We start from the raw sequence: 26345 nt of genomic DNA, 5'->3' as shown, positions 1-26345 counted from the left end.
TTTTAATTTCATGGCTGTAGTCACCATCTGCAGTGATTTTGGAGCCCAGAAAAATAAAGTCAGCCACTGTTTCCCCATCTATTTGCCATGAAGTGATGGGACTGGATGCCATGATCTTAGTTTTCTGAATGTTGAGTTTTAAGCCAACTTTTTCACTCTCCTCTTTCACTTTCATCAAGAGGCTCTTTAGTTCTTCACTTTCTGCCATAAGGGTGGTGTCATGTCATCTGCATATCTGAGGTTATTGATATTTCTCCTGGCAATCTTGATTCCTGCTTGTGCTTCCTCCAGCCCAGTGTTTCTCATGATTTCTTCAAGGAAGAATATCAATGTACTTAATCTAACTGTTCAAATTAGAATAGCATTTGGAGAGAAAAATAGGATAAAATATACTTCCAGCCTCCACTAGGGGGACCTATTGCTGCAACTAAAAAATCATCTGAGAAAACATGAATTTCACATGACAGTTACATGATAATAGTTTTTATTTTTTGAAGCATGCACACATTTGAAATAGTGCTTTTATATTCCTCATAAATATTTCTTGTGTTATAGTTTTATTTTTACATTTTATCTAAAAATTAAAATATAAAACTGGAGAAATAAGATGAGGTGTGTTTGATTTAACAAACTTTTTTTAGAAAATAATTATAAAATGAAAAATATAAGTTCAGTCTTGTGAATAACTTGTATTTGAAGGCTGCAGTCCATGGGGTCGCTGAGGGTCGGACACGACTGAGCGACTTCACTTTCACTTTTCACTTTCATGCATTGGGGAAGGAAATGGCAACCCACTCCAGTGTTCTTGCCTGGAGAATCCCAGGGATGGGGGAGCCTGGTGGGCTGCTGTCTATGGGGTCGCACAGAGTCAGACACAACTGAAGTGACTTAGCAGCAGCAGCAGACCTACATAAAACAGAAGAACCTTTTTCACAAAACATGTTTCTAAATTTTGCCAATTCAGTATATATTTTTTGCTACTCTACTGGCTTTTGTCTGTGATGTAAAGGCTTATAATTCTTCTGAAACATTTTAGCTTATACTATAATATTAGGTTGGTACAAAAGGAATAGCAGTTTCCGCATTTGGATTTTAAATCATTATAACTAGGCTGATTTTTACATTTTTATTAATCAAAATAGGAACCATTACAATCAACACATTTTGCTAATGAGAAATAAGTTTGTTTACTTCTGCAGTGTAAAAATCAGTGCTTTGGGATTCAGTGAATGCTCAGAAAGTATTTTCTGCCTCCTGCTGGTTGTGGAAGCGTTATCACTGCAAAAAGTTGTTGAGATGCTTGAAGAAGTGGTAGTTGGTTGGCGAGAGGTCAGTGGATATGGTGGATGAGGCAAAACTCTGTAGCCAGATTTGTTCAACTTTTGAAGTGCTGGTTGTTTTGAAGTGCAGGTGTTGTGGAGAAGAATTGGGGTTATTCTGTTGGCTGATGCCGGGTGCAGGCATTGCAGTTTTTGCTTTGCTGAGCATACTTCTCAGATGTAATGGTTTCACTTGGATTCAGAAAGCTGTCGTGGACTAGATGGGTAGTAGGCCACCAGACAGTGACCAGGACCTTTTTTGGTGCAAGTTTAGCTTTGGGAAGTGCATTAGAGCTTCTTCTCAGTCCAACCACTGTGTATGTTGTCACTGGTTATTATATAAAATCCACTTTTTGTTACAATCTGATCGAGAAATGGTTCATTGTTGTTGTGTAAATAAGAAGATGGATGACACTTCAAAAATGACAGTTGTTTTGATTTGTGGTCAGCTTATGAGTCACCCACTTTTTCACTTTTCCAATTTGCTGCAAATGCTGGGTGATCTAGAATGGCTGATGTTGAGTTCTTTGGCAGTTTCTCGTGTAGTTGTAAGAAGGTCAGCTTTGATGATTGCTCTCAGTTTGTTGTTGTCAACTTGCAGTGGCTGACCACTATGCTTCTTATCTTCAAGGCTCTCATCTTTGCAAAACTGCTTGAAACACCACTGCACTATACATTTGTTAGCAGTTCCTGGGCCAAATGCGTTGTTGATGGTGTGAGTTGTCTCTGCTGCTTTACAACCCATTTTGAGCTAGAATTAAAAAACTCGCTCAGATTTGCTTTTTGTCTAATGTAATTTCTATAGTCTAAAATAAATATAAAATAAGCAGCAAGTAGTGTCATTAGCATGGAGAAGGCAATGGCACCCCACTCCAGTACTCTTGCCTGGAAAATCCCATGGACAGAGGAGCCTGGAAGGCTGCAGTCCATGGGGTTGCTGAGGGTCGGACACGACTGAGCGACTTCACTTTCACTTTTCACTTTCATGCATTGGAGAAGGAAATGGCAGCCCACTCCAGTGTTCTTGCCTGGAGAATCCCAGGGACAGGGGAGCCTGGTGGGCTGCCGTCTATGGGGTCACACAGAGTCGGACACGACTGAAGTGACATAGCAGCAGCAGCAGCAATGTCATTAGCAAGAAAACATAAAGCAAGAAATGTGCATTAAAATCATATATAACATAACCACATTTAAGAATGTATTCCAATATCAAATGGCAAAGTTCAAAAATGCAAAACTGAAGTTACTTTTGCACCAAGCTAATATTTATAATCATGAAGTGGGTAAGTGATATAATCACCAAATTGGTAAATCTTTTGTCTCACTTCTAGTTGTGAGGACATTCTCTTTTGTGCCTTCTGATTATACATGCTTTCTTAGCATCAGGTACTATTTGTTTATGCTCATATTTCTTAATATGCCTTACTTTTTTATGGTTCAAATGTTTTTATATTCAAGGTGTTTTTACCTGATTTGCATTACTCCTCCTTCCTGAATTTATTGATTAGAAGTAATTTACATTAATGGTTTTCAGTGGTGAACAGTTTACAAATTCTGTGGGGCAGACATTACTACCTCCATTTTTCAGATTAGGAAATTGAGGCTGAGAATGATTACCTTACCTGACTAATGTAATGTACTCTGCCTTCTTATTCTAAGCCCAGTATTTTCTCTGCAATACCACAGTTGATTTTAAGGTAGTCCAGCTATGGACCAACCATCTTTCCAAGCATATTTCTTGACCAAGACAAGTGAACTCATAATTTGAGTTAGTGTGTCTTCTGACTAAACATGTTCTTCTGTATGAGGAATGCCTCGCTCTAGATGAAGTATTTGGATAATTTCCCTTGTCCTTAGAAAATGTGAATACATGGTATTGTAGATGTGGCAAGAGATATTTTTTGTTGATACCATAATAATCCATTTGGCTCAACAGTGTTTTAATGATGCCTTTGAATTTCTGTTTACACACACACACCCAATTTTTCTCCCCAAATAAAAGTTTTGACTCTATGAAGGACTGAATGTAACTCAAACAAAATGAGATGAAAATGGGACTCAGATATAGGAAAAGTTCTACCCATACTGAAAGAAATGCCAAGTTAAAGTACTCTGAGATACCAGTTTCACCTAGTTATTTTTGTAATATATTCTGTTAGACACTAAAAAGTGTATATGTTGGGGGGATAAATAAATAAACCAGACAGTCTTCCACTGCTGGGATTAAAAATTGGTACAACCACCTGTGGATAATATCTATCAGCACTGTAAATGATAGACACTACTTGACTCAGCAACAAGTTTATTAGAATTTAGCCTGTGGATATACTTGTGCACATGCAACATTATTTATGTTTGAGGTTATTCATAGGTTTGTTATAGCAAAAAATGGAAATAAATGCCATTTGATAGGTGGTTGGTTGGTTAAATAGATTATTACACAGCTGTTGAAAAGAATGAGCAAGCTCTACACTGATAGGCAAAGAACTTTAAGCAATATTAAATGAAAACTGCAAGGTGCAGAACAGTCTTAAGCCATCTTTTGTCTAAAAAGGAAAGAGAATATGCATATTTTCTTTTATACTAATAAAGGCTACAAAGAGGACTGATACAAGTGATTTCCTGCTTGGAACTGTAGGCAAAAGAGGTAACTGGGTAGCTCAGAGATGGGTAAAAAAGACATTTTCTTTAGAGCCAGGAGAATATACGACCTATTTTTAAAATGCGTATCTGAGAAAGAGAGAAAATATGTAAGAGATTAAGTAGACACATATACTTTTGCTTCCTAAAATGACAGTAAAGGGATATTTTTAAAAAGGCACAAGGACAGACTGGAAGAGGAAGAAATAGCAAATTTCTGGAAGCTGGAAAACAGATGAATGAATGGTACTGACTCAGCAGACCCAGAGAGCCAGATTCTTTGCTGACAGTGGGAAAAACAGAAGCTTTCATGTTGCAGAATATCCTGAAGGTCCAGGAATTGGCTTCTCCAGTTACCTCTGGAAATGAGATGGAAGGTGGGGCTAAAAATGGGAAGAATAGTTGAAAGCTTCTTAAAGCAGTTCCCAGTTGCACAGCCAGGCAAATTCCCTTCCCCAATCTTAAGGTTTAGTTTCTGAACTGGGTTAAAAAAAAAAAATCCCACAAAACTCTTTGGATTAAGATGTACCAGGAGGAGGTAGGGGTACGGGGAGCGCTGTAAGTAACTTGCTGAAAACAAAGTGATTATTGAGCATTTGCAAACTGAATACCAAGACCTTCTAATTTCACTCTGCCTAGGGTTATATCCTTTCCTCAGAGGAGCCCACATGCAGTCTGTTTGAGATGGAGGGTGTCACAAAGACGTGGTTCCCTTGCCCCAGTTGGGGACAAAAATGGGAAACAACTCTAAAGAGCCATTCCAGCTTCAGAACTCCCTGTGAGATTGGCTGTGGCGACTGCATCACGGGTCGTCATCTTTGTCAGTCCAGTCCTGCCTTCCTCACTCCCTTGAAGCTATTGTTCCTGAAGGTGGTCCCCAATTGACCACCTGCCCCTAAATCTCAGCCTTGGGAAAACCCTACTTAGAATCTAAATGGGAAAAATGGAAAAATGGATAACCTTAGATAAATTAGAGAAGATACTACATCCATGATGCAAAAGCAAGACACCACAAGAGGAAAAATCGAAAGAATATGAAAAAGCTTCTAAAAGTTAAAAATATAATGGTAGAAATGAAAATAAAAACTGAATAAATATGTTGAAAGATAAAGTTTAAGAAATCTCAGAAAGTAGAGCAAAAGGACAAAGAGGAAAAAAAAAGGTGTTCTTAAGATCAGTCTAAATATGTGGCATCTGAATAAAAAAACTTCGGAAAGACACCACAGAGGAAATGATTGTCATGAGGGAAAATAAGGGGGAAGTAATCACCACCAACAAAATAATAACATTTCTCAAAATTTAAGGATATGAATTTTCAGGTTGAGATCCAAGCAGCCCACTTGTGAATTGGGGCACCTCACAGCAAAATTTCAGGATACTGGGATGCAAAAAGAAGATTCTGTAACTTTCTGGAGAGAATAGATAGTCATAAAATATTAAGAATCAGAATGATTTCTTAGCACACTGGAAGCTTGAAGACTGTGTATCAGTAGATTCAAAATGGAGAAGAAAAATGACTTTGATGCAGATATTCCATGAAAATGTAAGTTGCTCAGTCATATCCAACTGCCTGCAACTATAGCCTCTGTCCATGGAACTCTCCAAGCAAGAATACTAGAGTGGGTAAGTCATTTGCTTCTCCAGGGGATCTTCCTGACCCAGGGATCAAACTTGGGTCTCCCGCATTGCAGGTGAATTCTTTAGTGTCTGAGCCACCAGGGAAGCCTAGATATTCCATAGTGAGTCAAACTCTTATGAGATAGGATTGACATTTGGAGACGTCCAAGTTCTCAAAAATTTTACCTCCCCATTTGTCTTCTTTGGAAGCTCCTGAAAGATAAAATCCTCTGAAATGAGGACATATAGTAAGAAACTTTAAGATGTAGCTATGAAAGAAGCAAAGCAAAATCTCTTGATGTGGGTTAAGCAAATACCAAGATGTTAATTGTGCCCTAGGCTTTGACCAATCCAGATTCAAGCAAGTCTGAACGCTCTGGCAGAAATTATTCAAGATGAGATCACTGGAATACCTACTGTGAATAAAAAATTGAAGAGAGATTTAATAATTTTCAGAGAATTTGGGGTTAAATTAGTGATAACTGCACATGTGTGTGCATGGTAAGTCTCTTCAGTTGTGTCTGACTCTTTGTGACCCTATAGACCATAGCCCACCAGGCTCCTCTGTCCAACGGGTTCTCCAGGCAAGAATACTGGAGTGGGTTGCCTGCCCTCCTCCAAGGGATCTTTCCCACCCAGGGATTAAATGTGTGTCTTTCTATGTCTCCTGCATTGGCAGGCAGGTTCTTTACCACTAGTGCCACCTGGGAAATCCCTGATAATTACACATCAGTTCAGCCACTCGGTCATGTCTGACTCTTTGGGACCCCATGGACTACACCACACCAGGCCTCCCTGTCCATCACCAACTCCCGGAGTTTACTCAAACTCATGTCCATTGAGTTGGTAATGCCATCCAACCATTTCATCCTCTGTCATCCCCTTCTCCTCCTGCCTTCAATCTTTCCCAGCATCAGGGTCTTTTCAAATGAGTCAGCTTTTCGCATTGGTGGCCAAACTATTGGAGTTTCAGCTTCAACATCAGTCTTTTCAATGAATATTCAGGACTGATTTCCTTTAGGATGGATTGGTTGGATCTACTTGCTGTTTAAGGGACTCTCAAGAGTGTTCTCCAACACCCCAGTTCAAAAGCATCAATTCTTCGGTGCTCAGCTTTCTTTATAGTCCAACTCTCACATCCATACATGACTACTGGAAAAACCATAGCTTTGACTAGATGGAACTGTGTTGGCAAAGTCATGTCTCTGCTTTTTTAATATGCTGTCTAGGTTGGTCATAACTTTTCTTCCAAGGAGCAAGCATCTTTTAATTTCATGGCTGCAGTCACTATCTGCAGTGATTTTGGAGCCCCCCCAAAATAAAGTCTGTCACTGTTTCCACTGTTTTCCCATCTATTTACCATGAAGTGATGGGGCCAGATGCCATGGTTTTAGTTTTCTGAGTTTCCTGAATGTTGAGTCATCACGTTTTCTGCAGGAAACTTCGCTCATGCTGGGTCTGCAGGCCAGCGCCCATCCCTGTCCCTGCCACCATCATCCTGCTGTGCACCCGATAACTACACATAAAACTAAGCAAATGTAAAAACAAGATCGCTATTAATATTAACTCCAGGGAAATGAAATTTTATGCAAGAAAGAAAAATAATGTCTTTATTGCCTAACTATAAAATCACATGCTGCTGCTACTGCTAAGTCGCTTCAGTCGTGTCCGACTCTGTGCGACCCCATAGACAGCAGCCCACAAGGCTCCCCCGTCCCTGGGATTCTCCAGGCAAGAACACTGGAGTGGGTTGCCATTTCCTTCTCCAATGCATGAAAGTGAAAAATTAAAGTGAAATCGCTCAATCGTGTCCGACTCTTAGTGACTCCATGGACTGCAGCCTACCAGGGTCCTCCATCCATGGGATTTTCCAGGCAAGAGTACTGGAGTGGGGTGCCATTGCCTTCTCTGATAAAATCACATACATACTCACAAAAGGTAAATGCTGAATATTGATCTAACCAAAATTAATGAAATAATAATTTGAAAGGGTGAGGGAAGACTGTGTTCAAGTGTCTGTATTTGATAGGATTAGAGAACTAAATGCTCATTTTCTATAGAGAGAAGTAGCACTATAAGAATGGAGCATACTTGAGTATTAAAACATGAACTTTGGATTGAAACTGTCTAGGTTTGAATGATAGCTACTTTCCAGCAGTAAACAAGTTACTTGATTTCTCTGTACATTAGTAGTCATCTTTAAAAGGAGATAATGGTAATACACATCACACATAGCTACTGTGAGGATAATGAATAGGTAAGATTAGACCACCACTGTACTGCTCTACAGTAGCTGTGATGTAAATATTTTCAATTTATGTTACTTGTTATGAACTGAATTGTGCCCTTCTCCACCACCAAATTGATATGTGGAAGCCTTAATTTCTAGTACTTTAGAATGAATATTTGGAACTGGGGCCTTTAAAGAGATAATTAAATTAAAGCAAGGGCTTTAGGGTAGGCCTCAGTCTAATCTGATTGGTGTCTTTATAAGAAAACACTAGGGCATGCACGGAGAGACACCAGGCATGCATGGACACACAAAAGGATATGCGAGGACAAGTGTGTCTTCCTCACAGATGGCACACAGAAAGGGCAAGTCAAGTGCCGGGAGCCGGCATATTGCATACTGAGTGCATATTGCATATTGAGTGCAGCACTTTCCACAGCATCATCTTTCAGGATCTGGAATAGCTCAACTGGAATTCTGTCACTGCCGGGAGCCAGCGTGAGGAACTCCGCCCATGACAAAGGTCATGAGGAAGGAGGCTCGGCATACGCAAAGGCGGGATCAAGCCTCAGGAGTCCCCCTGGAAATTCTCGAGCATCTACCCCCCAAACCAGAGTCTGCCTACTTTCTGCTTTGTGCTTTCACCTACACCTCTGACTTTACGGGGGGCTCTCCCCCACTACCTCTCTCTGAAAAAAGAGTTAGCTTACAGCTCCAGTTAATAATTCCTGGGTGTGACAGTGTTTCGACCTAAAAATTCCTTTGGAAATCCTCTAGCCTGCCTGAATAGGTTTTTCCGGCCACATGTGATTGTTCAGAGCCTCCCAACTGTGAGAGGCAGGAGATGTTCTAAACTGCCTAAACACAGATTCCTTTGAGTAGTTAAAAGATTGATTAGAAATTGTATTGGTGAAGGGTTTTTCACTTGTTGGGCCAATGTTTGCTGCTAAGTCTCCATACTCCTTACCTACTGTGTCCTTGGCAGTGTATTGATTGATATAATGGGTGTATAGAAATGTAAAATGCAGCTTTGTCCAATGCTTTTTTGGAGGCTGGTGCCTGACTTTGGAATAATCACCTTTAGAGAAAAATAAGTTTCTTAAAATGTTAACAGGCCTCCTGGCCAGAAGATGATGTCAATCACCTGAACTTTTGCATATGATAAGTTTGAAAGCCTGGCTTCGATTAGGACCAGGAACTGCTGTCCTTGCATGACTCCACCCCTTCCCCCATTATCCTCTATGCATAACTTAAGGTATAAAAACTACTTTGGAAAATAAAGTGCGGGCCTTGTACACCAAAACTTGGTCTCCCCATGTCGCTCTCTCTCCCAAATTCTGGCTGAGTCTCCATCTGGAGCGCGGAACCCACCATGCTTGCTAATTATGCCTGGGCTTCTAAGATCTGACCGGGGAGGCCTCAGTGTCTCCTCTCCTTCGGGAGAACGGAAGGACGCCTGCGGCCTACGTAAGTGGTGCAAACTTCTTGTCTTGAAGTTTTATTGGTCTCCCGCGTAAACCAAGCTACTCAGCCTCTTTTCTCCACTGAATTTTCCTACTGAGCTATCCTTATTCTATTACTTTTTGTATCCTTAATTAACGTGTAATTAAGCAGTTGTTTCCTGACCCTCGCCTATGCCGTCTCTCCTTCGAATACCCTGGATCAGCTGGGGCTGGACCCCGGCAGTCAAGGAGAGATGGCTTAGGAGAAACCAAACCTGCAGACACTTTGATCTCTTAAGACTTGTAGCCTCTAGAACTGTGAGAAAGTAAATTTCTTTTATTTAAGGCACAACCTATGGTATTTTGTGGCAGCCCTAGCAAATTAATTATTACATTCCAAAAGGTTCACCTCAAAGAGCTAAGTGTGGTTGCCTCTGGGAAGCAGGATATGATAGTAGGGAAGAGAGATTACTTTTTGTTTCCTCTAATGAAATAGATGGGGAAACAGTGGCTGACTTTATTTTTTTGGGCTCCAAAATCACTGCAGATGGTGACTACAGCCATGAAATTAAAAGACACTTACTCCTTGGAAGGAAAGTTATGACCAACCTAGACAGCATATTAAAAAGCAGAGACATTACTTTGTCAACAAAGGTCCATCTAGTCAAGGCTATCGTTTTTCCAGTAGTCATGTATGGATGTGAGAGTTGGACTATAAAGAAAGCTGAGCGCCGAAGATTTGATGCTTTTGAACTGTGGTGAGAAGACTCTTGAGAGTCCCTTGAACTGCAAGGAGATCCAACCAGTCCATCCTAGGGAAGATCAGTCCTGAATATTCATTGGAAGGTCTGATGTTGAAGCTGAAACTCCAAAACTTTGGCCACCCGATGCGAAGAGCTGACTCATTTGAAAAGACCCTGATGTTGGGAAAGATTGAGGGCAGGAGGAAAAGCGGACAACAGAGGATGAGATGGTTGGATGGCATCACTGACTCAATGGACATGAGTTTGGGTGAACTCTGGGAGTTGGTGATGGACAGGGAGGCCTGGTATGCTGTGGTCCATGGGGTCCCAAAGAGTCAGACACGACTGAGCGACTGAGCTGAACTGAACTGAACTGAATGAAAACTTTGTGGAACTCGTTGATTCCATAAACTATGTGTATTTATAAGTTTGAAAAAAGCACAAACAACAAAAAAATGGAAGGCAGAATCTGATAAATCAGAGTTATTGCTTGTCTTTTTTTTTTTTAATCTGTGTCATTAAGAACTGTCTTGAGTTCCCTTTCAAGCACTGTAGACATCTGGGTCTCTATCAAAGATGCCACCAAATAGGGGATGTTAACACTTTGGGCACTCTTTTTAAATTCAGAGTAGATTAAATCTAGCCTCAGTAGTGTCCAGGTAGCTAATTGGAACTCATTACTCCTGGGTGGAAACCTGAATTCACAAATAATTCTTGTAGCTGAGCCCACTCAGAATTGTAAAGTGATACTACATATTTGTATCACTTTACATCACCTCATTTGACAGCAGTGTATTTCTTATGGGTGTAATATTTTTTTATACTATATTTCCTTATAATATTCCTTGTCTAGTCTCTGATTTCTCACCGTGTGGCCCTTCTGATAGTTTTATCCCAGGGAAGATATAATCCAATAGTATGCTTTTGGCTAAGTAATAGCCAACAAAAAGTGTTTAACCATAAGGAAATATTCTCTCACATAAAAAGAAATCTTCAGGTTCTAGGTAGAGTGTTTAATGGCTCAATGATATTACTAGGGACCAGATTTTTTTTTGTGCTTATCCTGTGTGCCATTCTTAGCATGGTGGCTATTCTTGTCTTAGGTGCAAGATAACCAACTGCAGCAGTTCAAGGCCTTATGTCCTCATAAGCAATGTCTAAGAGCTACATGGAAGAAGAGGACATTCACATTTGAACATTTTGCCACGAGCACCAGCCTGTGTCTACTCACATTTCTTGATCATAATTGTGTCACATGTCGTTCCTCAGGTTGCCAGTGTAATGAATTACCATGGTTGCTTCATCCAAAGAATGCTCTTTGAAGTTGAGAAGGGGCTCAGTCTCCCCTGAAACACATCTCATACCAGAGTAAAGTCAGGATTATGTTAGCAAGGAACAAGGGAAGAGAAGGGCAAATGCCATGGAATTGGAAAGAAACCTACATTTTAGCCACAGTTATGGTGTGATAGGAAGGGAAGGTAGAAAATTCTTTCACTGAGAGGATGAGAGAGAGAAAGACAGTGAAAGGTCAGTGATGGAAGTCCTGGCTCCCCACCTTGGGGTTTAAACTTAGGGAGGGGCCTTGCAGGCAGAGGTTAAGGATGATGGAAGCACATAGGTTCCTAGTAAAAAGGACCCTTAGTCTTGGTTTCTTAAGACTTGGTTTAGGACATTGCAAGTTTCTTAGACGACCCACAACCTTCAGAACAATTATGCCACAGAAATTCTCTCACTGTTAAGAAAGTTCTAGGGTCCACAACAGATTTCCCAACCTGGGGATTTGGCAAAGAGACTGAGAACTGGCCAGTGGGACTTGATTACAGAACTTCCACAGGACTAGGGGAACAGACTCTTGGAGGGCACGAACAAAACACTGTGTGTCCCAGGACCCTGGAGAGAAGAGCAGCGACCTCACAAGAGACTGAACCAGACTTGCCTGTGAGTGTCCAGGAGTCTCTGGCGGAAGGGTGGGTCGACAGTGGCCTGCATGGGGTCAGGGGAACTGAATGCAACAGCTTTGGCATAAGTCCTTTTGAAGGACTTACCCCTACCATGGTTTGGCCTGAGGGAGGAAACACAGCCCCACCCATCAACAGAAAATTGGATTAAAGATTTACCCTCCCAGCCCATCAGAGCAAGACCCGGATTCCCCCACAGCTTCTCCAAGCCTCTTATCCTTATCCATCAGAGCACAAACAGGATGGAAACCACAATTACAGAAAACTAACCAAATTGACCATTTGAATCACAGCCTTGTCTAACTCAATGAGACTATGAGCCATGCCATGTAGGGCTACCCAAGATGGATGGGTTGTGGTGGAGAGTTCTGACAAAAAGTGGTCCACTGGCAAAGGGAATGGCAAACCACTTCAGTATTCTTGCCTTGAGAACCCCATGAACAGTATGAAAGGCAAAAAGATATGACACTGAAAGATGAACTCCCTAGGTTGGTAGGTTCTTGAAATGCTACAGGAGAAGAGTGGAGAAATAGCTCCAGAAACCATGAAAAGACTGAGTAAAAATGAAAACGATGCCCAGTTGTGGATGTGGCTGGTGATGGAAGCAAAGTCCAATGCTCAAAGAACAATATTGCATAGGAACCTGGAATGTTAGGTCCATGAATCAAGGCAAATTGGAAGTGGTTAAACAGGAGATGGCAAGAGTGAACACCGACATTTTAGGAATCAGTGAACTAAAATGGACCAGATAGGCGAATTTAATTCAGATGACCATTATATCTACTACTGTAGGCTAGAATCCCTTGGAAGAAATGGAGAAGCCCTCATGGTCAACAAGAGTCTGAAATGCAATACTTAGGTGCAGTCTCAAAAAGGACAGAATAATCAGTGTTCGTTTCCAAGGCAAACCATTCAATATCAGAGTAATCCAAGTCTATGCCCCAACCACTAATGCCAAAAAAGCTGAACAGTTCTATGATGACCTACAAGACCTTCTAGAACTAACATCCCCAAAAGATGTCCTTTTCATCATAGGGGACTGGAATGCAAAAGTGAAGTCAAGAGATACCTGGACTAACAGGCAGTTTGGCCTTGGAGTACAGAATGAAGCAGGGCAAAGGCTAACAGAATTTTGCCAAGAGAACACACTGGTCATAGCAAACACCCTCTTCTAACAACACAAGAAAAGACTCTACACATGGACATCACCAGATGGTCAATATTGAAATCAGATTGATTATATTCTTTGCAGCTGAAGCTGCAGAAGCTCTATACAGTCAGCAAAAAGCAAGACCGGGAGCTGACTGTGGCTCAGATCATAAACTCCTTATTGCAAAATTCAGACTGAAATTGAAGAAAGTAGGGAAAACCACTAAAGCATTCAGGTATGACCTTAATCATATCCATTATGATTATACAGTAGAAATGACAAATAGATTCAAGGGATTAGATCTAATAGACAGAGTGCCTGAAGAATTATGGATGGAAGTTTGTGACATTACAGGAGACAAGGATCAAGACCATCCCCAAGAAAAAGAAATACAAAAAGGCAAAATGGTTTTCTGAGGAGGCCTTACATATAGCTGTGAAAAGAAGAGAAGCTAAAAGCAAAGGAGAAAAGGAAAGATATACCTATTTGAATGCAGAGTTCCAAAGAATAGCAAGGAGAGATAAGAAGCCTTCCTCGGTGATCAGTGCAAAGAATAGAGGGAAACAATAGAATGGAAAAGACTAGAAATCTCTTCAAGAAAATTAGAGATACCAAGGGAACATTTCATGCAAAGATGGGCTCAATAAAGGACAGAAATGGATGGACCTAACAAAAGCAGAAGATATTAAGAAGAGGTGGCAAGAATACACAGAAGAACTGTACAAAAAAATTCTTCATGACCCAGATAATCACGATGGTGTGATCACTCACCTAGAGCCAGACATTTTGGAATGTGAAGTCAAGTGGACCTTGGAAAGCATTACTATGAACAAAGCTAGTGGAGGTGATGGAATTCCGGCTGAGCTATTTCAAATCCTGAAAGATGATGCTGTGAAAGTGCTGCACTCAATATGCCAGCAAATTTGGAAACCTCAGCAGTGGCCACAGGACTGGAAAAGGTCAGTTTTCATTCCAATCTCAAAGAAAGGCAATGCCATAGATTGCTCAAACTACTGCACAATTGCGCTCATCTCACACACTAGCAAAGTAATGCTCAAAATGGTCCAAGTTAGGCTTCAACAGTACATGAACTGAGAACTTCAAAGCTGGGTTTTGAAAAGACAGAAGATCCAGAAATCAAATTGCCAACATATGTTGGATCATAGAAAAAGCAAGGGAATTCCAGAAAAATTCTTCTGTCTCATTGACTGCCCTAAATCCTTTGACTGTGTGAATCACAACAAACTGTGGAAAATTCTTCAAGCAATGGGAATACCTCATCACCTTACCTGCAGGTCAAGAAACAACAGTTAGAACTGGACATGGAACAATGGACTGGTTCCAAGCTGGGAAAGGAGTATGTCAAGGATGTATATTGTCACCCTGCTAATTTAACTTCTGTGCAGAGTATATCATGGGAAATGCTGGACTGGATGAAGCACTAGCTGGAATCAAGATTGCCGGAAGAAATATCAATAACCTCATATATGCAGATAACAGCATCCTATGGCAGAAAGTGAAGAGGAATTAAAGAGCCTTTTGATGACAGTGAAAGAGGAGAGTAAAAAAGCTGGCTTAAAACTCAGCATTCAAAAAATGAAGATCATGGCATTCGGTTGCATCACTTCATGTCAGATAGATGGGGAAACAATGGAAACAGTGACAGACTTTATTTTCCTGGGCTCCAAAATCACTGCAGATGGTGACTGCAGCCATGAAATGAAAAGACACTCGCTCCTTGGAAGAAAATCTATGACAGCATATTAAAACCTAGACAGCATATTAAAAAGCAGAGACATTACTTTGCTGACAAAGCTCTGTCTAGTCAAAGCTATGGTTTTTCCAGTAGTCATGTGTGGATGTAAGAGTTGGACTATAAAGAAAACTGAACACCGAAGAATTGATGCTTTTGAACTGTGGGGTTGGAGAGGACTCTTGAGAGTCCGTTGGACTGCAAGGAGATCCAACCAGTCCATCCTAAAGGAAATCAATCCTGAATATTCATTGCAAGGACTGATGCTGAAGCTGAAACTCCAATACTTTGGCTACCTGATTTGAAGAACTGACTCATTTGAAAAGACCCTGATGCTGGGAAAGATTGAAGGGGGGAGGAGAAGGGGACGACAAAGGATGAGATGGTTGGATGGCATTACTGACTCTGGAGATGAGTTTGAGCAAGCTCCAGGAGTTGGTGATGAACAGGGAAGCCTGACCTGGTGCAGTCAATTGGGTTGCAAAGGGTCAGACATGACTGAGCGACTGAACTGAACTGAAGGTTTTTAGAGAAATGCTGAAATTGGAGTTTAGCCGCATTCAACATGCCTCTTTTTAAGAGATTAAATGACTGAAGGATGGGGCTAAGTTAGTGTCTGAGACAGCATGTGATTACCATATAATTTGAAATTCCTCCAGAAGGTAGATTTGATGCCTGAAGACTGGTTGAAGCCAATGACCGTTTAGGCAGCAACCAAAAGAATTGACAAAACTGCATGGATCACAGGAGAGCTTTCCTACATCATCTAGGCATGTGAAGCCTTCATACTCCCTCTACTGTTTCTGGAAAGGAAAGGGAAAGTTGGAGGAAAAACAGATCTGACAGAGATGTTGAACTTTGCACTGACTGAATATTCACATTCAAAAATGCAAATAGACTGGATTATGTTTAAATTGGGAACATTTTTCCTACTAGTATAAGACTTCAGAATAAGAAAAGATCAAATTGTAGAGAAATTTTACCATTTTTCTTCACTTCAAATTATATAAATTTTGACTATGCTTTGTTTTACGTATTTCAGGATCATCTTTGTTTAACCTTTTGGGGCAACATCATAAAAAGTGGAAAAGTAAAGAAAAAAATGTAAATACAGAGATGCATAGGGCTCTGTTGAGAAATGGCTATGTGGTTTTACAGAATATCAATTAAGATTATGTAAAAATAATGCAAAATTATTTAGCTAGCCACTTTGTTCAAAAAGTATGGTTAATATAATTTTGGTATTTTTAGTAAACTTAATATAATATCTTTTAACTAGGTTTTAAATGCATGGGTTAAATTTTTTTTAAATTATGTAAGGATAATCATGATTCAGTACAGAAACAAGCAGCCAGGCTACTTATATTTATTTTGTTTGCATTATGTTTTCTCTTTACTACATATGTTTAACCAGGTGGAAAACAACAGAAAATTTCCATTTTTTAAAACAAATATAACCTGGTCAGGAATTGAATTTACATTCTAATTATATTATAATAAATCCGGACTGTTTACAGTTGCATCTAGCACCCAGTTAAAACTCGACACATGTATAATAATAATAAGAAAATTTGTTGGCCAAAATATTGTAATAGCTACTAAAAATACATGAATAAATTTTAATATCCAGACAGGAAACAACAGACATACAGTGTGTATTTGAGGCACATGTATCATTTGAACAGGTGCCAGAATTGTAGCTAAAGATTAAAGTGTGATTTAGAGATATATTCCACTCCATACGCACGTGCGTTGCCTCCATTAGCATTATTAGAATTTACATGCACACAGAGGAGAGAAATGAAATTTGTTGAAAGGCAAAGAAAGAATAATTTTTAACTTTGTAATTCCAGGAGTGTGGAAATGTATTATTAAAAGCTCCATTAAAGGTCTTAATTTAGAAATTGAGATATAGAAGCTCTATATCGAACTACTCCATGTATACTTTGTATTATTAGGGAAAGGTGAGTCAGGCAAGCTAAAGAATTTGTCAAAGGCTGATCTTATCATAGTACTGTTTAGAAATGAAAAGCAATATATGCATTTTGGATGTGGATTAATTTGAAAAATATGAACAATTTTTTAAAACAGTTTTTAATCTGGGTCAAAATGTAATTTGTATTATTGTACCCATTAGTGGGCACACATGCGCACATGCACGCACACACACACTGCAGTAATTTTTAGCACCTATATTTATTTACCCATGATCATCTATCACCTATCTGGGGTTTAGAAAAATATAAGTATTTTCAGCCTATGGGGGGTTTTTCTCTTTTTTGCTGCAAAATTATCAAAAAATTGTTGAATCCTAAGGTCCCAGATAAATGTAGGGGAGGGAATTAGAGGTAAAAGTAAATTTGTATCCTTCTCTTTTTTACTACTTCCTAGAAAATGGCTCTCATGAAATGTACATTTTGCTTTAGTGAGTATCAGGAAAGAAATAATGAGCTAAATAATGAATCAGACCAGGATGGTAACAAATGATGGACTTAACTTTCTGAGGGAAGAATTATATTTGAAAGTACAGTTTTCTTTGGAAAGTTTCTTTACAATATATTCATTCATTTAGCACATTCTTAGTGAAGGTCTCCTATGTTCCAGTCACTTTTCTACTGATCCAGGAGATGCAAATAGCTTTCCAAGTGTCACTAGTGATAAAGAAGTCACCTGCTACTGCTGGAGACATAAGAGATACCGGTTAGATCCCTGGGTCCAGAAGATCCCCTGGAGGAGGACATGTCAACCCACTCTAGTATTCTTACCTGAAGAATCCCATGGACAGAGGAGCCTGGTGGGCTACAGTCCATGGGGTTGCAAGAGTCAGATACAACTGAAGTAACTTAGCATACACAAATATAGGAGCAAATATGACAAAGTTCCTGACCTCATGGATTTTACAGTTGAGCAATATGCATTAAGAACTTAAAGAAAGCCCACACTTTTAAATTTAATTTTTATGTTTTTATTAATCTAATCTGATACTTAGAGACGTGCACAAAGATTGATGAATACAAATTCCTATTGCATCATTATTTATAGTGCAGAAAAACTATAAGATCAGATCAGATCAGTCGCTTAGTTGTGTCCGACTCTTTGCGACCGCATGAATCGCAGTACGCCAGGCCTCCCTGTCCATCACCAACTCCCGGAGTTGACTCAGACTCACGTCCATCGAGTCAGTGATGCCATCCAGCCATCTCATCCTCTGTCATCCCCTTCTCCTCCTGCCCCCAATCCCTCCCGGCATCAGAGTCTTTTCCAATGAGTCAACTCTGCATGAGGTGGCCAAAGTACTGGAGTTTCAGCTTCAGCATCATTCCTTCCAAAGAAATCCCAGGGCTGATCTCCTTCAGAATGGACTGGTTGGATCTCCTTGCAGTCCAAGGGACTCTCAAGAGTCTTCTCCAACACCACAGTTCAAAACATCAATTCTTTGGCGCTCAGCCTTCTTCACAGTCCAACTCTCACATCCATACATGACCACAGGAAAAACCATAGCCTTGACTAGATGAACCTTTGTTGGCAAAGTAATGTCTCTGCTTTTGAATATGCTATCTAGGTTGGTCATAACTTTCTTTCCAAAGAGTAAACGTCTTTTAATTTCATGGTTGCAGTCACCATCTGCAGTGATTTTGGAGCCCAAAAAAATAAAGTCTGACACTGTTTCCACTGTTTCCCCATCTATTTCCCATGAAGTGATGGGACTGGATGCCATGATCTTCGTCTTCTGAATGTTGAGCTTTAAGCCAACTTTTTCACTCTCCACTTTCACTTTCATCAAGAGGCTTTTGAGTTCCTCTTCACTTTCTGCCATAAGGGTGGTGTCATCTGTATATCTGAGGTTATTCATATTTCTCCCGGCAATCTTGATTCCAGTTTGTGTTTCTTCCAGTCCAGCATTTCTCATGATGTACTCTGCATATAAGTTAAATAGACAGGGTGACAATATACAGTCTTGACGAACTCCTTTTCCTATTTGGAAACCAAACAGAGATACCAAAGGAACATTTCATGCAAAGATGAGCTCGATAAAGGACAGAAATGGTATGGACCTAATCTAACAGAAGCAGAAGATATTAAGAAGAGATGGCAAGAATACACAGAAGAACTGTACAAAAAAGATCTTCACGACCCAGATAATCACGATGGTGTGATCACTGACCTAGAGCCAGACATCCTGGAATGTGAAGTCAAGTGTGCCTTAGAAAGCATCACTATGAACAAAGCTAGTGGAGGTGATGGAATTCCAGTTGAGCTATTCCAAATCCTGAAAGATGATGCTGTGAAAGTGCTGGACTCAATTTGACAGCAAATTTGGAAAACTCAGCAGTGGCCACAGGACTGGAAAAGGTCAGTTTTCATTCCAATCCCATAGAAAGGCAATGCCAACGAATGCTCAAACTACCGCACAATTGCACTCATCTCACATGCTAGTAAAGTAATGCTCAAAATTCTCCAAGCCAGGCTTCAGCAATACGTGAACTGTGAACTTCCTGATGTTCAAGCTGGTTTTAGAAAAGGCAGAGGAACCAGAGATCAAATTGCCAACATCCGGTGGGTCATTGAAAAAGCAAGAGAGTTCCAGAAAAACATCTATTTCTGCTTTATTGACTATGCCAAAGCTTTTGACTGTGTGGATCACAATAAACTGTGGAAAATTCTGAAAGAGATGGGAATACCAGACCACCTGATCTGCATCTTGAGAAATTTGTATGCAGGTCAGGAAGCAACAGTTAGAACTGGACATGGAACAACAACAGAAAAACTATAATCTCCTTGAATGCCCAACAATATATAATGTATCAAGTGCTTAGTATCAAATACTTAGATAATTTTGAATATGTTTTGAAGTCCTCTATAATAAGAAATATATATCTCTAGGTAGTGAAAAGGAGTACTTTTAATTGTCTTGATTCTTTCCTATTCTCTCTGGAATTTCTGAGCTTACATTTGCTTTCTAAATTTAAAATAATTTTAAGGTCCTTTTAATCTAAAGATGCAAAACTGATAGACTTTAGGAGTAGCAGATATATGTTAAAAGCAAGGCCTCACTATTTCTTTTGCTTACACAAATCATCTTCCTCTTATTTCTGGAAGGTTGCTAGTGTCTGTGCCAGAATCCCTTAGTGAATTCGCCTATATCATAAGAAGCTAGCTCAGAAGTGTTGGACGTGCTGTGTATGAACTGAAATGTTTGGGTCAGATTTGAAGTCTCACTTGAGAAGAGACTATGGAGGTGAGCAGGAGTATTTTCTACTTATTATCCAGACATGTGAATTGTCAGGCGTTCAAATGCAAACTATGTCTTAATGTGATAAGTATTACATTCAACTTTTAGGAGTTTGAAAGGAGTGAACTTTCCACTCCCTCTGAAGTTAGGTGAGCTACATTATATGTTTTGGTTAATAAAGTTTTATCTTTAGCTTTCTCAACAGGTCATGTCAGTCACAGGTAGTTCATGGTGGAAGTTCATGGCAGTTACAGTGGAAACTGTTCCATCTGTGGGGTTGTGAAACCTTAAAAAAATTTGGTTCCTGACAGAGCTCCTAAGACCAAAGCTAGTGAAGGTGATGGAATTCCAGTTGAGCTATTTCAAATCGTGAAAGATGATGCTGTGAAAGTGCTGGACTCAATATGCCAGCAAATTTGGAAAACTCAGCAGTGGCTACAGGACTGGAAAATGTCAGTTTTCATTCCAATCCCAAAGAAAGGCAATGCCAACGAATGCTCAAACTACTGCACAATTGCACTCATCTCACACACTAGTAAAGTAATGCTCAAAATTCTCCAAGCCAGGCTTCAGCAATACGTGAACCGTGAATTTCCAGATACTCAAGCTGGTTTTAGAAAAGGCAGAGGAACCAGAGATCAAATTGCCGACATCCGCTGGATCATGGAAAAAGCAAGAGAGTCCCAGAAAAACATCTATTTCTGCTTTATTGACTATGCCAAAGCCTTTGACTGTGTGGATCACAATAAACTGTGGAAAATTCTGAAAGCAATGGGAATACCAGACCACCTGACCTGCCTCTTGAGAAACCTATATGCAGGTCAGGAAGCAACAGTTAGAACTGGACATGGAACAACAGACTGGTTCCAAATAGGAAAAGGAGTACGTCAAGGCTGTATATTGTTAACCTGTTTATTTAACTTATATGCAGAGTACATCATGAGAAACGCTGGGCTGGAAGAAGCACAAGCGGGAATCAAAATTGCTGGGAGAAATATCAATCACCTCAGATATGCAGATGACACCACCCTTATGGCAGAAAGTGAAGAGGAACTCAAAAGCGTCTTGATGAAAGTGAAAGTGGAGAGTGAAAAAGTTGGCTTAAAGCTCAACATTCAGAAAACGAAGATCATGGCATCCAGTCCCATCACTTCATGGGAAATAGATGGGGAAACAGTGGAAACAGTGTCAGACTTTATTTTTCTGGGCTCCCAAATCACTGCAGATGGTGACTGCAGCCATGAAATTAAAAGACGCTTACTCTTTGAGAGGAAAGTTATGACCAACCTAGATAGCATATTCAAAAGCAGAGACATTACTTTGCCAACAAAGGTTCATCTAGTCAAGGCTATGGTTTTTCCTGTGGTCATGTATGGATGTGAGAGTTGGACTGTGAAGAAGGCTGAGTGCCCAAGAATTGATGTTTTGAACTGTGGTGTTGGAGAAGACTCTTGAGAGTCCCTTGGACTTCAAGGAGATCCATCCAGTCCATTCTGAAGGAGATCAGCCCTGGGATTTCTTTGGAAGGAATGATGCTGAAGCTGAAACTCCAGTACTTTGGCCACCTCATGCAGAGTTGACTCATTGGAAAAGACTCTGATGCCGGGAGGGACTGGGGGCAGGAGCAGAAGGGGACGACAGAGGATGAGATGGCTGCATGGCATCACCGACTCCATGAATGTGAGTCTGAGTCAACTCCGGGAGTTGGTGATGGACAGGGAGGCCTGGCGTGCTGCAATTCATGGGATGGCAAAGAGTTGGACATGACTGGATGGCTGAACTGAACTGAACTGATCTGAACCTGAGCTCCTTGGAATTGCCTTGAAATACCTGGGTGATAGGAATGTGTTTTGTTCTAGTGAGGTGTCTCTAAGTGGACTCCTGGTTGGGAGTCAATCACTAGAAAGACTAAGGCATAATTAAAAGCTTGAAACTTTGGCCCTAATCTCCATTCTCCAGAAACAAGATAGAATTAATATTCCATTGTGCCTACATGGTGAAATTCCAATAAAATCCCCACCGTACAGGATTTAGGGAGATTCTTGATTGGCAAATACATCTAAGTACCTGGAATTGGTACATCTCAACTCTGTGGAGACTGATGTTCCTGTGTGAAGATCCTTTCAGATCTTGCTTCATGTATCACTTCATCTGACTCTTTCTATGTATCCTTTATCCTATCCTTTATAACAATCTGGTAGATGTAAGGAAACGTTACCCTGAGTTCTGTGAGCTGTTTCAGCAAATGATCAAACCCAAGGAAGGGGGTTGTAGGAACTTCCAATTTATACTATGTTGGACAGAAGTTGTGTGTAATGAAAGGTCCTACTGCTTATAATTGACATCTAAAGTTGGGGACAGAGTTGTAGCACTAAGTCTTTACTAACTCTGGTTAGCGTCATCACTGACTTGCAGGACACCTGGCTGGTGTCACAAAGAATTGTTTGGTGTGAGACAAAGCCCCATGCATCTGGTGTCAGAAATGCTGTGAGTGTGGTAGTATTGTGAGAGCAAAGGAGAAACACAGAGAGGTAAGTTTTTCCTTACAAGGCCCCATTACCTATAATGGAATCTGCCCATAGAGAAACAGAGCAGCCTGAGTTCTTATGTGGCTCAGCCACAAAAGCCATTTGTACAAGTAGGTCTACTGCTTTGGATGTGGGTAAAGGATCTTTGAAAGCTTGACCTTGGAGAATGGAGAATTCTTAGTGTTTTTGTTTCCTTATTTTTTTATTTTTGTTAAACCAGAAGTTTCTAAGTATGATTTTGTGGCTCACAACTTACCTACTTCTTTATAACCATTTCAGGTAAGCAGTGACAAACTGAAAGGACTTCTCTGCTAAATGTGTGATAAAGCATCCATTATAAACACATACCATGCTTTTACAAATAGATACTTATGAAGGACCTTTCTAAGGTCATATACACTTTCCTTTTTGTGTATGTTTTATTGGTTTTCTTTGCAGAATGATTTTTCTTTTCTATCTATAGAGTCATTCCCAAAGTTCCCAAATTTATATGGACTCAGTTTTTTAACCCTAGTAGAGGCAAACTAGAATTTCTTATTCCTAAATATAATTTCCTGGAAAGAGAATATGACTGGACATATTAGTCTAGTATCCAAATCTGGCCCAATTAATTCTGATCTATGGCACCAGAATACATGGGTACTGGAGCCCATTTCTGAATGGGGTGGAATGTTTGTTCTCAGAGAATGAGGATGACAACCTAGAATGTATATGCTACAGATAACAGTTGGAACACAGTGTAGTTGGAAATCATTGCCTTAAGAGTATTATCAGTACAATTATATAGATGATTATTATACTCTTAAAAGGTTTGACTATTACAGTTTATAAACTTGTTCCCTTGAGCTGTTATAACTGTTAAAATATTTCTATATGGTTTTTATTTAAATTAATAACCAGGGGAAATATTGATATGATTTTGGGTATGTCATTTTAACAACTAAGTTGTACTTTATACTAAAAAGAATTACTTTGTATATAATAATAATATCAATGAATATATAATAATATTTTTGGAGATAGGAATGGGATGGAGTTAAGTCTATAGGAAATATGGGAAGTAATGATTTAAATGATTTAAATATCACTAGGGGCTTCCCTGGTGGCTCAGACAGTAAGGTGTCCGTCTGGAATGCAGAAGACCTGGGTTCTATTGCTGGGTTGGGAAGATCCCCTGGCAAAGGGAATGGCTACTCAACAGTATTCTTGCCTGGAGAATTCCAGGGACAGGAGAGCTTGGTGGGATACAGTTCACGGGATAGCAAAGGGTTGGACACGACTGAGCGATTAACACACATACACACACACAAAGAAGAGATACAGTTTATAAATCAAACAATTTACTTAAAAGTTAAAATTACAAATTCAAAGTAAAGAAATTGTTGAAGGTTTGCAATAGGGTGGTGTTTACTAAAGTGTTAGCTTTACAAGCTGCTCCTTTAAAAGTGTCCATGTTTTCACATTAGTGTATGTCAAAGGCTCTGATATGTCCACTAGGAAAAACAGTTGTTCCACCTTGTAACTCCAAATTATATGGATAGAGATTTTTTTCATTTGATTAATTAAAGATGTTACAGAATTAGTGTTATGAACTCAGCAAGTTGGCTGATTTGGAGGACTTCATATCACTACCTGTTAGTTTTTAAACACTCCTATAGTCAGTTGGAGTTATATTCTAATAATACATGTTTTAGAAAGGAATGATAAGAACAAATGTCAGGCAGTTGTTAGCATTTGCCAGGTTCCTCAAGCTCTGTTTTGGTGTTCAAACATCTAATAAGATCCCTAATAAGGACTGGGGCGACATATTGTGCATTACTGATAATTGATGAATTTCATCTTGTTTTTGACAACTCCACAAGCCACCAAAGTGAGTGTCTGTTGTGAAATCAGGCTTAGTCATTTTAATCTCTACTTTAATATACTTTAGTATACTAGGAACATCTTATTTCCATGGATACCATAACAAACATGATCTTGGCTGAAGTCAATTTAAAAGAATTCAAGTGATGATAGATGGAAAAGAAAAAAAAGAAAGACTTCATTTTAATCTTCACAAAACAATAGTTGTGTATTCAGTTATTCATGTCAAGTAATATTTATTTAACATTGATTGTGTGCCAGGCACAATGTGGAGATAGGAGGATTCTCTGCCCTTTCCAAGCTGACATTTTGTCATGAGAGTGAAGCTTGTTTGCAATCTGATGCTGAAAGATTATACCATATTCCAAGAATAAATACAAGTGTCTCTGGAGGTGGAGAGTGAGGTCTGTTATTAAGGAGATTTGAGGTTTGTTCACTGTTAGCTAAATTATTGAGGGCTTAGCATAGTGCTTCCCAAATTTTACTGTATGTTAGAATCACCTAGCATGTGTGTGCATGCTAAGTGGCTCCAGTCGTGTCTGACTCTTTGCAACCCTATGGACTGTAGTCCGCCAGGCTCCTCTGTCCATGGGGATTCTCCAGGCAAGAATAGTGGAGTGGGTTGTGATGGCACCCACCTCCCCTGAGGAGATTTTCCCCACCCAGGGATTGAACCCACATCTCCTATGTCATCTGCATTGGCAGTCAGGTTCTTTAACACTTGCACCACCTGGGAAGCCCAGAATCACACAGGGGGCTTGTTAAAACACAAATTGCTGCCCGGCATCTTGAGAGTTCCTGATTCAGTACATCTCGGTAGAGCCTGAGAATCTGCACTTCTATCACGTACCCAGAAGAGGCTGATCCTGCTGGTCTTGGAACCACACTTTGGGAATTACTGACACAGTAAGTGTATTAGTTAACTATTGCTAGTATAACAAATCATTCCAAACTTAGATGACTTAAAGGTTTATTATTGTACACAGTTTCTGTGGGCCCAGGTCTTGGGAGTTGGTTCAAGCTGGTTCTTGCTTGGGGTTTCTCATAGGGTTGCAGTCAAGACATCAGTCAGGGCTGCTGTCCTCCAAAGGCTCTACGGGTGCTGGAGGGTCCACTTCTTATGTGGCTCGTTCACTTAACTGTTGATAGGGGCCTCCATTCCTCACTGGCTGTTGGCAGGAGGACTCAGTTCCTTGGTATCTGCATCTCATCTTAGGGCTGCTTGAGTGTCCTTGTGTCGTGGTAGCAGGTTTTCCCCAGAGCAAGTGATCCAAGTTGGAGAGCAACGAGGAAGTTATAGACTTTAATGTAGTCACTTCCATCACTTTGCCACATAGTATTTATTAAAAGTGAGTCACTGAGTCCAGCCCACACTTAAGGTAAGGGGATTTAGGATCCACCTTTTGGAGGGAAGAGTGTCAAAAAAATCTGGGTATATTTTAAAATCACTGTACAGGTTCAGTTCAGTTCAGTCGCTCAGTCATGTCCGAATCTTTGCGAGCCCATGAATCGCAGCACGCCAGGCCTCCTTGTCCATCACCAACTCCCGGAGTTCACTCAGACTCACGTCCATCGAGTCAGTGATGCCATCCAGCCATCTCATCCTCTGTCGTCCCCTTCTCCTCCTGCCCTCAATCTTTCCCAGCATCAGGGTCTTTTCAAATGAGTCAGTTCTTCGCATCAGGTAGCCAAAGTATTGGAGTTTCAGCTTCAACATCAGTCCTTCCAATGAACATCCAGGACTGATCTCCTTTAGGATGGACTGGTTGGATCTCCTTGCAGTCCAAGGGACTCTCAAGAGTCTTCTCCAACATCACAGTTCAAAAGCATCAATTCTTCGGCGCTCAGCTTTCTTCACAGTCCAACTCT

General features: G+C 40.2%; 1 long non-coding RNA gene across 1 annotated transcript in view; it reads left to right on the top strand.

The window, feature by feature from the left end:
* Nucleotides 1-8216: 8216 nt before the first annotated feature.
* The window catches only part of LOC129639269 (uncharacterized), a 35710-nt gene continuing 17581 nt past the window's right edge, over nucleotides 8217-26345 (top strand). Inside the window, exon 1 of the long non-coding RNA XR_008708321.1 lies at nucleotides 8217-9273. This is a non-coding gene — a long non-coding RNA (uncharacterized LOC129639269). The remainder of the gene's footprint in view (nucleotides 9274-26345) is intronic.

This window comes from Bubalus kerabau, chromosome 1 (assembly GCF_029407905.1).
Source record: "Bubalus kerabau isolate K-KA32 ecotype Philippines breed swamp buffalo chromosome 1, PCC_UOA_SB_1v2, whole genome shotgun sequence".
NCBI classification, from domain to species: domain Eukaryota; kingdom Metazoa; phylum Chordata; class Mammalia; order Artiodactyla; family Bovidae; genus Bubalus; species Bubalus kerabau.
This window is presented reverse-complemented; position numbering and strand designations above follow the sequence as displayed.